Here is a 12,751-nt window from a genome sequence, read left to right as displayed (position 1 = left end):
GAGACCAATTATTGTTCAAACAGCATAGACATAAATATATCAGTGATCTCTCTGGTGCAGAGGTGACTGTTAAAAACACAAACAGCATTCTAGCGTTTGTCTACATTATTCAGGTAAAATCTCTCCTAAGATGTCACACACACTGTTGATGAACACCGTTATCCTTCCTGCTAGCACGCTGGTACATTTGGAGGTCGAGCATAAAACCTTAAAACTATTATATAACTCCCACTCTGCTGCTATTTTTGACTGCAGTAACAATGAATAATCCAATTCTGATGTTAAATTTTCAAGACTCTATAATTATCTTCTGAATCGTGACACCGGGACAAGAACAAGCTCTTTCTCCCTCTAGTTCAAACCCCCCCCCCACACACTCACACCATCTCTCTCCCTTTTTCTATTCATTTACATTTACATAGCCCTTTTACTCCAGGTGTTAAAATGCTGATGATCAGGTCACTGCCCCGCATTTAAACCTGGGTTTGTCTGCAGCCTCCATTAGGGGTGTGCCCGAATACAAATATATCATTCGGCAAAGCACAAATAGTGGGGTTTTTTTTACAAATATTTGTTTCATACAAATATTTTAAAAATTATTTTTTTTCGGGAAAGAAAAAAAAATACCAGTGCACAGGTCGGTTACGTCACTACCTCAGTCTCTCTCCTCTGCTCCGCTGTTACATCTATCAGCAGGTCTCAACGAGGGGAGTCACATCCACCTGCTACATGACGCACATTTCCTAATTTGGACATCACTCCCGGAGTTGGGGGTGTTCCCCAGAGATAAAGCTGAACTACTGACACGAATGAAGGGAACACTTATTGTAACACTTTAATTTTCTAAAATTAAAAGCGTAATAAAAACAAAAACAGGATTTTTATACCTCTTTCCACTTTGAATTGGAATACAAATACAAATAATTTTGCTACCTCAACAAATACAAATACAAATACAAATACTGGACCCTCTGCACATCCCTAGCCTCCATGTCTGCACTCCGTCCACATGCTGGTTTAATTCTGTTTTTGAGGAGGAATAATTCAAAGCTTATGAGTGGAATTACAGGAGGAGACCGCTGTTGGGTTAGTTACATGAAAATTGTACATATTACACATTGCACATTATAAAAGAAATGACATTGACAGGTGTGTTACATTAGGCTACTCTTTACTTTCGTCACTCAGTCATCAGCTTTGTCAAAGTTGCCTTTAAACAACTAGTCGAAACAGCAAAACTTTCTCTCAAGACGCCCTGTAAAGAGAAAGTTTTGACAAGGTTTTATATGGACAAGCAGATAGAATAACAAATCTCCCAAATCTGGTTAAACACAGAGATTATTCTTTATTTCATGGTTTCTCTTTCTCCTGATTTCTGCTCCAGGTATTCTTCTTTTCGTCTCCATCTCTTGCAGCTGAAAGAATGGCATTAATAATATGTGACTTTCATATTGTTACGCCCGAAGGTGACACCAAAGTCTTGCCACAACAGGAAATGTGTGTGTGTGTGTGTGTGTGTGTCAGACTTTATATTTTGGTGACACAGCAAAGATCAGAATCGTGTTTATACATCAATCTTTCCAAACGGAACGACGACACTGGAAGATTCTGCAAAAATACTGTTTTTTTCATGTTTTTTTTATTAATAATTCCTAAAATAACCTTGTATAACATACAGTCTACATTCAGACTGGATTTATGTCTCTAGAGGAGGTTACCTGGAGTGTTTATGTGGGTAATTTTTCCTTCCAACCCCAGTAATAATTACAGCTGCAATAACCTATTGTTTTCCATGAACTTGCTCGTCCTTTGTTAATTTACATCAAGTCTGAAGTGGATCTCCTTAATTTTTCTGCTTCTCCATTTACTGCATTGTATCAGGTTGGTGTTGAATTTGACTTTCAGGTGAAAATGATGATGAGTTGTGATGAATCATAAATCTGACAGAGGGAAACAAGCCAAATGCCAACATCTAGGCCTATTTGGGAAGCGATACAACAACAAAACAAACAAAAATTAAGCCACCAGGAGAGCAAGACAATGTCGATCATCAAATAAGCTGTTGTGATGTCAGCTACAGGTCGGTATATACTGGCTTTCTCTTTTGGCTTTGTAATTTCAAAATGGTTGAAACGCCGCCTAGAATGATGAGCTTAATTACAGAGCACAGTGCATATTTTATTCCACACCTCCCCCCGTTATGTTTAAGTCCATCTGAAATTAAATTACCTTCTTTTGTCAACTACAGCAACATATCTGCTCTGTAAATCACTTGTCCTGTGTTCTCCTTTGAAAAAAATGTTTTAAATTTTTAGATTTCATGATGTTGCCCCATAGTTTTACTTATTATTATTTAGATTAAATATTGTTCCATCATCTGCTTATGTAGCTGGAGTCCTTATTTCCATACAGCAATAAAATCTTGCATAAAGTGATAACATGTTGTTCTATCACAGGCAGAGCAGACGGTCACACTGAGCCTGATTGCATCCTGCTACGCAACACAAGACTCTGAACAACAACCCACATTAGCTTTACCTGCTAAAGTCTCCTTCTTATCTAAATTACAAACACGAACACACGTCTCCTGCAGCTTAGCTTGTTGAACGAGCCACAAAGCAAACATTCATAAGGGGAAAAGTGCATCGCAAACATCAGTTAGCAGGCTAGATGGCTAATTAGCTGCTCAGCTGCAGCACATTAAACAGCATGTAATCATACCTGCAGATGTCACTTCACATCATGGCTCTTCAGATCCTTGTAAGTGACACATTGTCTGTTCATGACTTATAGCTAGCCCGGTACACTAGTAGCCTGTCAGCTGCTGTCAATCAAACACAGACACCGACACGCACCTCTGATTGGTTGAAAGCATTTCTGATATTTTTCCAAAGACCTTTTTTTTCTTACTCATTTAAAAAAAAAGACACTATTAGCAATACATTAAAAAATATATTATTTTTAACTGCAAAGGGGGATGATTAAAATGTGATTTCAGTTGGACTCTAATCCCATCCAAATGGGGATTTACTTTTCACTGCTGCTTTATGAATGTTACATGACTTGTCTTTTATACTGAATACTGAATCTTTTGACTGCAGAATCGCTCAATATGACCTTAATTCCTCTGACACTGGGCTGAACACACACACACACACACACACACACACACACACACACACACCTTTATCTCCAGAGTTTAAAACATGTCATTGCCTCTTCAATGTTATTGATTTATGCGTCCTGCAGTCAATGTTGTCAGATGGTTTTAATGTCTCACCTGTCGGCCAGATGAGACGAGAAGGGATTAAAACTTTTGTGAAACTAATTTTTTAAAAATAAACTTTAATTAAACGTCATTTTTAAGCATCAGTGGCTTTATTCACAATGTTCTTTTGTTCAAAGGAGAAGACTCTTTTTTGTTATTGTTAATATTCTTTATGAGACTCCTACAAACACAGGCTGCTACAGAAGCCTCGTTTGATCCATTTATTTTGCAGCAAAGCTATTTTTTATTTATCTTACCCCCTACAACAGAAGTTATAGATAAATATCAGAACATCTGCACGTATAGAAGATGGAAATGGAAAAGTGAACAGAATGACTTTAGAAAGGATACATCTGGCTGCAGGTTTGCTGGCAGCTGATAATGAATCTTTATCAGGACATTCTGTAACCACCAAGCCCTCATCCCTGATTTAACATATCTGTGCTAATTTAGTATTTCAGTCACGTGACACACACACACACACACACACACACACACACACACACACACACACAATGAACCAACTCATCAGAGATCTGTCAGGCAGTGAGGGTCAGTTAGACAGTTGTCATAGAAACGATTCATCAGATCCTCAGCAAGAACAGTTATACTTCACTTATTAATCTCTAAGCCATTCATATTTTTCTGCATGTGTCTATCTGAGTGAAATGCCATCCACTGTTTGCACACAAAACACCAGAAATGAAAACAACAACCACAACCACTTAAAGCTCACCTAACCAATATTTTCAATAATAACAATGAATCAAATGGGGTCTCTTGCTGTAGTGAGAGTGATCTTAAGCTTTTTAGCCCATTTAGCTCATAGTTTTCGCTTTACAACACATTTACTGCATGGTTCAGTGTCACCAAACCCATTTCCAGCTGCAACAGGTAGCTAATTTCAGGGGAAAAAACTATAAAAGTCCCCCATTTTACACTCTCTGCTCAGCACCTAACAGCAGACAGACAAAATTAGCAACTAGCTGGTGAAGATTTTTTTTTTTGGACAAATACAGCTCTAATGGCGTAATAATGTTGCTCTGTGCCTGCTGGATGTATAAAAAGACAAATGTTTGCTAACATGTTAGCCACAGCTTTTTAAGATGATAAAATGTCAGGTCCATATCTTCCCAGACGTGAGACAGGAGATCAGCATTTCTAATCCTTCACTAAATGATATACTGCAGCCCAAGAAAACAAATAATAATCCAGTGTTTTGTCAGTTTTGTAGTTTTAATCTTATGTACCACCAATGGCCGCTAGATGCTCCAACTGACTCTCATTCAAAAAGCCTCAAGTAACTTTGATTGTACTTGCACTGAGTTGGACTATTGTCGCAATATTACACTAGGTGTAGTGTTACTTGATTACGATACCTGCCCTCTTAGCACAGTTTAGTTTAAGTAGCTAACATTAGCGCTAGTAGGCTATGAAGCGCACTGTGTTCCCAGTAAGCTAGCGTTAGCTTGGGTTTGAGGTAGCAGGGCGTGTTTCCAGAGCATGAAAGGCAACACCCTGAACTCCTTGTTTGGAAGGACCTGGCTACAAACGGAAAAGATGGAGCCAACCAAAAGCTGCAACTCTGGGCTTTGACAGCTTTAGTTACTTTTCAGATGAAGATTTGACACAATGGATAATACAACAAGCTTTTAAAATACAACACATTGTTAAAGATGAAACCAGTGGTTTCCAACCTTTTTGGCTTTTGACGTCTTACAAAAAGCAGTGTGTAGTCGGGGTCACATTTCACATGTCTATGAGTTGTTAACAGCTCCACCAAATAGTGATTTTTCCCTCTAAACTTCTCACATGCTTTCATTTCAATAAATGTTCAAATGATCCAATATTTCAGCAAAAATCAAAGATTAGAGAAAAAGTCCAAAAACTGAAAACAGATTTGTGTATCAGAACTTTGTTTTTTCTTCTTTCCTCTCCCATTAATCATCTCACGACCCCTCAGATTTATCTGCTGACCCTTTGGAGGGGCCCGACCCCTAGGTTGGGAACCACTGGACTAAACTAGCTAACTGTATATAAAGTAGTGTAAACTAGCTCCACCTCCAGCAGCTACAACAGTAACATGCTGCTCTAACACTGATGCTTCACTATTAATAATCTAATGATGTCATATATAATAATATATCAGTCAGAGGGACCAAACCACTACTTTTACTGCAATATTTTAACTACATCAAGCTCATAATACTTATGTACTTTTACTGCAATACTTTAACTACATCAAGCTCATAATACTTACGTACTTTAATTTAAGTAGGGTTTTCATTCAGGACTTTTACTTGTAATGGAGTATTTTTACATTGCTGTATTGGTTCTTTTATTCAAGTAAATGATCTGAGTACTTATTCCACCACTGTGCATATAAAAAACAAAATATGTATGAAAACCTGCTCTCCAGCTAACACATGTATCATCCTTTACACCATTAGCAGTTTAAACATGCCAACAGAGACCGGCTCTCAGCTTTAAATGGTTTTTCGATGACAGTCATCTCTTATTCAGTCTCATCCCGTTCTCTTTCTATTTCACCTTCTGTCTATTGCCCTTCTGTCTCTCTAAAACACACACACACACACACACACACACAAAAACACACACACACTGGAGGTCGTGGTGTCATAATCACGGTGGTAATCACGGCAGAAGAGGTGACGGCCACGATGGAGCGCTGATTGCGGCCTCCTCTCAACGACCGCTCAAAACTAGAAAGTGGACGCCTCTGTTCGCTGTCAAGGACTCCGAGTCATCACTAGCTCATCACACACACACACACACATAAAAATTGAGACACACACACACACACATAGACAGACAACATAGTGACCCTGCAGACGCTATGTCAGGTTCCCAGTCTGGTGGGAGACATTTTCATCTCTAGTTAAGAGAAGAGTTGGGAGAAGTAGGTGTTGCAATTGAGCCACCAGCAAACAAACCCCTGCTCCACGTATTATCATGTCTTAAATCTGCACATACACCACATGTTAGGAGTATTAGCACATTATTGACATATTAGAGGAACTTCTGCTGTTCTTGTGCTGCGGCTGCCTACTCATGGGGGATATTTTATGTCTTTAAAGCAACTATAACTAACTTTTTCTGCTTCTACTTTTTCATCTCAATGCCACAAATGTTAGACGGTATGTTTCATAACCTCAACTGCCCAGATATTAGCGACCCATACTGACTATACAAAGACGCAAAGGCGCTTGAACTTGAAACAGAGAATTAGCTTTTAGCAAAACTGGCATATGGTTATGATCATAGACTGTATGAGAAGTGGACGCAGCCACTCATTGGTTTGTAGACTCCCGTTTTAATTGGGATGCTAATTTTGGCTAGCGAAAAAAACTGAACAGCCGACTCCTTAGAGGGTCTTTTAGTTCAACCAAGTGCTGAACAAGACTTTTTTAGGCGGCCAAAATGTTAGAATTGACTTTCATGAACTGAAAACACGCTGAAAGGGTCAAAGAAAACACAAACAACACCAACATGGGACCATAATTTACAAATTGATCATCATGCTGATACAGCATCATGATCAAAATCTTGTTTCCTTGTTTCCACTGCATTTCAGTTTCTGCATTTGGGTCCATTCTTGCTGCTCCACATGACAAAACCTAAATGAAACGCCTCCCTGATGGTGTTGCAATACGGAGAAGAATCTAAACATGTTAAGTGCCTAAAACTTCTGCACAGTACTGTATCTGTCAAATGCAGACATTAGATTTTCATACAGGGGTTAATAAAAGACTTGCTTGTGTGGAGACATGGTGTTGCACTGACTTTAAGTTTGCAAAAACATGAAATCTGCAGCTGATATGAAAAGAGTACAACAGATAAAAAGTATTTCTTGTGGTAACAGATGTTTAGTTTTGGGATATTTGTTCTTTACGTCATTTAGACCAACAAAGTGTTTATTTTCCAACCAGCTCTCTTGACTGTGTTTGTCTCTAGAAAGCACCAGTAGGAGGCACCAGAGTCTCGGCTGCGTATCTGCTCTCCAGTCACACGAGACCCACTCACACACACACTTCAAGTTCAAGAGTGAACACACACACGGTCTCTCACAAATCATTCAGCGGATTAGCATAGAAACACAAACAAAACACAAACACACACACACACACTCAAATACATGTTTGGACTCCTATCCTTGTGAGGACACTCTGACCTCAGCCGTCACTACTAAATGCCTAACTCTAACTCTAAACCTAAACCCACTTCTAACCTTAAAGGACGGGTTCACAATTTTTGTGTGTCTTAAACCAGCAGTCAGGTGTCCATATGAACAGTGAAAGAGGTTTTCCTTGCTGTAATCATTCTTCCTGTTCATACTGGATATTAAAAGATCCTTCAAATGTGCTTTCAGTGTAAGTGATGGAGGCCAAAATCCACACAGTTATTTAAAAGTCTGTGTGAAGCTTCTATTCAGCTTCATCAGTCTGAGTTAGTCATATCAAGTGGATATCTGACACATTTACAGTCTTTTTAGCATCAAATTCCCTCTTTGTGTTTCCTCGGACAGTGTTTCCCTGTTGACTTTGGCACTAAAAAGACTGTAATGTTGAAAGATATCTACTTGATTTGACTCATTTGGACGCTGAAGCTTCATATTAGCTTCAGATAAACTTTGAAATACATGTTTGTACAGAAGGAGGACTGTGGATTTGGTCCTCCATCACTTCCATTGTAAGGTCATTATGAAGGGATCTTCTAATGGTCAGTATCAGGAGGGATGATTACAGCAAGAAAAAACTAAAAATGTAAATGTAAAATTGTAAACCCATCCTTTTAAAGTGAGAACCTGCCAAAATGTCCTCACTTTCCACAACCTAAACATTACTGTCACTTCACTGTTTTTTAAACGTTTTTGCCTCTGCATCTCTTTCTCTCTCCTTGTGTGCTGTGAAGTACATTTAAATTAGATTAGAAATGAGTACCAAAGGCAGAACTCAATATCATTTAAAGTTTTGTTTTGGTATTTTCTTTACTAACAAGTTGATCTCATCAGGTGGAAATGCAAGTGAACAGTGTTTTTTTGGTATATATTTCTTAGTAATGCTAGTGCTAAGACTCTAAGAATATAAATGTTGGTCAGTTGTTCTGGACTGAAATATATTTCCACAACTATTCAATGGATTACTGTGAAATGCACTAAGGTTCATGTTCCCCAGAGGATGCATCCTATTGACTTTAGTGATCCTCCACTTCTTCTTTACTGAAATATCTCGACAACTATCAGACGGATCGCCATGAAATTTAAATTTAAACATATATTCAAGTCCCCAGAGGATGAGGATTTGATGATACTTTGACTTTTCCTCTTTTCTCCACCAGCAAATCATAAATTTGTCACTTATGCTATGATATATGTCAACGTCTTACTTGATGGACTTTAGACGATTTATTCTAATGACTGCTGGTCCTCTGATTTTTCCTCAAGCGCTACTACAGTATGAGGTTAGTTCTTTATTGAAACATCTCCGCAACTATTAGATGGATTGCTTTGAAAGCATGAAAGCTTAAATATTTTTGAATATTGTTCCACTGTAAGACTAATTTTACAAGATAAATGGGTTTCTATGATTCGACTATGGTGCATAAAAACATACAAAAGTGAAATAAAAAGTTGTTAAAGAAACAGAAAACTTTCTCTGGCGTTAAAACAAACGTTCCCTCCTCTACGAGTCGCACACAAACTTCTGACACTGCTGATCCGCTTTTGGCAAAACTTGAGAAAACGATGCTTCTCTTTGCTGCTGATGCTGCTCGGCTCCAGAGAGAGAGAGAGAGAAAAGTGCACTTACAGCTGAAAACAAGGTGACATATTTGTTCGTGATTGGCACAGACCGAGCCGAACGACATGTTTACCGTTGTTGGCTTGTTTTTTTCAGAGCACCCCCACCCCTTTGCCAAGCAGATTTTTTGGCAGCGTAGCGCGGGGGAAAGACCTTCCTCAGAGCTACACCAATCCCTGAGCTGAATGAGAAGAGGCTGGATGGCCAAGACAGGGTGTCGGCGGGGGGTTAAGCTGTGACCCAGATTCCTGCACGAGTCTTTGTCCTGGAGGAGGGAGAAGATTCTTCTCATTCATCTCGCTGAGGGCCGAGCTACTTACTGGTATAAATACAGTGACTGAAAGAGAGAGAGAGAGAGAGAGAGAGAGAGTTTAGGCCAGAGGAAAAGAAGAAGAAAAAGTAACTGACTTCCACCACTCTTTCATGTGACAGAGCGTGCACTATGGATTATTTTGGGGAGCAACGCAAATGAGTAGCTCACCAGATATTTATACTCTACTTGTTTATCCCCTTATTCTTAAATGTAAATGTGTGCTGTAAAGGCTACTTGGCTCTGTGGGATTTCACGTCACATTTAGACCATGTCCACACTAAGCCAGCTTTGTCTGTTTTGGCCCTCCATCCAGACTTAAACTGCAATTTTTCTCCCCCAAAAAAACAGTGTGTAAATCTGAAATTGGCGTTTCATTGGAAGCAGAAGAAGATGAAACATAAGGACAATAACAACAATGGTGAACGGCTTCATGCGAACATTGTTCTCTTTGTTGTCTACTTTGACAGCTTGTTTTCTTGTTTTTCTTGTCCTATCTGTGTGGGGGTTTGCATGTTCTTCCCGTGTTTGCGTGAGTTTCTGCCGGATGCTCCGGTTTCCTCCCACCATCATGTATGTAAGGGTTAATACTCCTGTCAGAGGCCCTGACCAAAGCACTGGGCAAAGAACTGGAGTTGGTCCCCGGTGCTGCACTGCGACTGCCCACTGCTCCTAGTGTGTGTGTGTGTATAGGATTGATCCCCACAGGGATCAATATAGTTCTTCACTGGCAAACACTGTTTGCCATGTAGCTGTTCTGTTCAGTTCAGTTCAAAACCAAGAAAATCTGTTTCTAAAAAAAAAAACTGTGTCGGTGTTTGTCATTAAAGGACAAAAAAGGTTGAAGACTGAAGAATAAGAGCAGCTTTTTCTTTCTATCTTTGGTCTATGTACGGAAACTGTTTGTATTTTTTAACTTTTTATTTATAGCTTCCTGTGTTGAGAGTTTTCAGAGTAGGATTTGAGTTAAAGATCATCAAACTTGGAAATGCAGGAAATCAGAAAAGTTAAAGAACTCAAAGTTTGAGAAGTAGAAAAGTTCTCTGAGGATCATCTCCTCTGCTAACAGTCAGCAGGACAAATTAGACAAATCAGGAAGAAGTGACAGAAATATCATTTGAGCAAACAGCGAGAAAAATACAGCCGAAAATATAACTTTGTTCTTTAATTACAGGGGCACAAAGGTGATATTTGCATTAATGTTTATGATTCAGTTTGTTGTGTGCGTTTAAGATAAGGATTTGTATGAACTTCACACCAAGCGGCAGCAACTACGACATGAGGCTGAAGTACCTTAAAGTTAGTCCAAGTAACACCAAGTCTGAGTTAGCGGGGCGTGTTTCCAGAGCATGAAAGGCAACATACTACACTCCGTATTTGCAAGGTTCTGGCTCCAAATGGAAAAGATGGCGCCGACCATGAGCTGCAACTCCAGGCTTCAAACTGGCTCTGATGAAACCAAGCGGAGACGTCGCACCTCGCTACGTCTGTCTTTATATACAGTCTGTTGTTCACACCCTCCTCTTAGCACGAATGTATCAGCAAAATTTAACAAAATGTTGTGATAATATGTTGTCTGTTGTCTCTGAAGGATATACTGTATCCTTTGACTGTGACTCAGAGTCTCACTGAGCTGCTGATGCAGTTTGTGTGGTTGTAAATCTTTTTATGTCCGTTTTCTGTCCTGCTGCTTATTTACTGTTTTGTTCTGGCAAATTCAACACTGGACAACTTTATACTGTCACAAGTTTGGCTCTTACTCATTTATTCTGAGGTGGTCAAAAATAGATTCCAGTCAAGTCTACAGTTAAAACATCTACTGCCCCAAAATATGAATAATTATGTATTTTATCATGTTGCATTTAGGTGGATAATCCAGTCCAACCTGTGCAGTTATAGATATAGAATAATCTACACTGTATAGTCATTAAAGTTCATGAGTTAGTTTTTGTTACTTTATGAAGCAGATTATGACCTTGTATATTTTAACTGATGAAATATAGTATATTTAAAGTCCCGCAATCATCAGTAGACACTCGTCCTGTTGGGTAACAATAATCAACACTGTCTTCTAGAAATTACGTTCAAACTAAATTGTAACAGCCAACATGTTTTGCTAGAAACACAATGCTGCTGAATTTAATTTTTCTGTCAACACAATGAGAAAATGTTAATTAACGTGTTTGGCAAGTTGCAAAAATGTTGATGCTGAACATATGAGTGAAATGTTCAGTTACAACATGCCTAGTTGTTGTTTTCTGATCTTATAGTAAAGTATCTGCTAGTAGAAACTACAGCGTTATTAAACTTTTTATGATTGTGTTCAGACTCTGGCAGTACTTGGTTCAGGTCAGAGAAACATCATCGTCTCTGTTTAATACAGAAAAACGTCTGCAGTGACTTGAAGCTTTAAAGGACACCACAATCTTTCACTAAGCTGAACCAAAGTGCTTTTATTGCCTAAACACACACAGGACCCAGGATGTGAACCCAGGTCTCTGCTGTCAGAGTCCTGCATCTTGTATGTTCCCCCGTCCACCCCGACCTCCTCACTCCGACTGCAGGGTGATTTATGAATGTAACGCTTCATTTATTCGTTAAAATGTTGCTTGTGAACATAATCCAGGCAGTGGTTACATTTGCTAACGCACCGTAATCAGGGAAAACAATTAAGCTGTATATGGACTTCTAGCAGTTCAGGTTGCAATAATCTGCACAAAAGGATGAAAAAAAGTACCTGCACACTGCTGTATTGTTCCCATATCTTCAACAGTCAAAACTTTGTCATTTCCATTTGGGATTAAAGAAGATCTGGGAACAATAAGGCAGAGTGAGGATGTTTTAAACTAGTGTGTCAAATGAGTTTGACACTAGAAGGTATGTACGAGCAGGATTTTGTGACGTCGCAACTACTTTTGAAGACAATTGTGGTTGATTTTTAAGATGTTTTTAACTAGTTTTGTGGAAAAAACATATCTGACACAAATTGTTATACAAAGCAGAGTGTTTTTATGTCTTTATACATATCTGGAAGGGATGCTAAACTAGCAATTTTTTTATTTTTCTCACTTTTTTTGGCCTGAAAATTTGCTTAAAGCCAACTTTGACGGAGTGTGCGGTTTGTTCATGGATCCCGTCTGTTAAATAAACACATTGATCACCGAACGCCACATTAAAAACTGAAGGAAAAGAACATAAGTGATGAAACAAAGAGGTGTTTTGTTGATCGAGCCTGAAGCATCCAAACCCTCGAGGTGTTGTCAGTGTCGCACAGAGCGAGAAACCTTGGCAAGTGTGTCCATTGTCCTGTTCACGCACACACACACACACTCATACAGGGTTGTGTCAGGGGGG

The sequence above is a fragment of the Thunnus albacares genome, chromosome 14 (genome assembly GCF_914725855.1).
Source record: "Thunnus albacares chromosome 14, fThuAlb1.1, whole genome shotgun sequence".
Taxonomy (NCBI): Eukaryota; Metazoa; Chordata; class Actinopteri; order Scombriformes; family Scombridae; genus Thunnus; species Thunnus albacares.
This window is presented reverse-complemented; position numbering follows the sequence as displayed.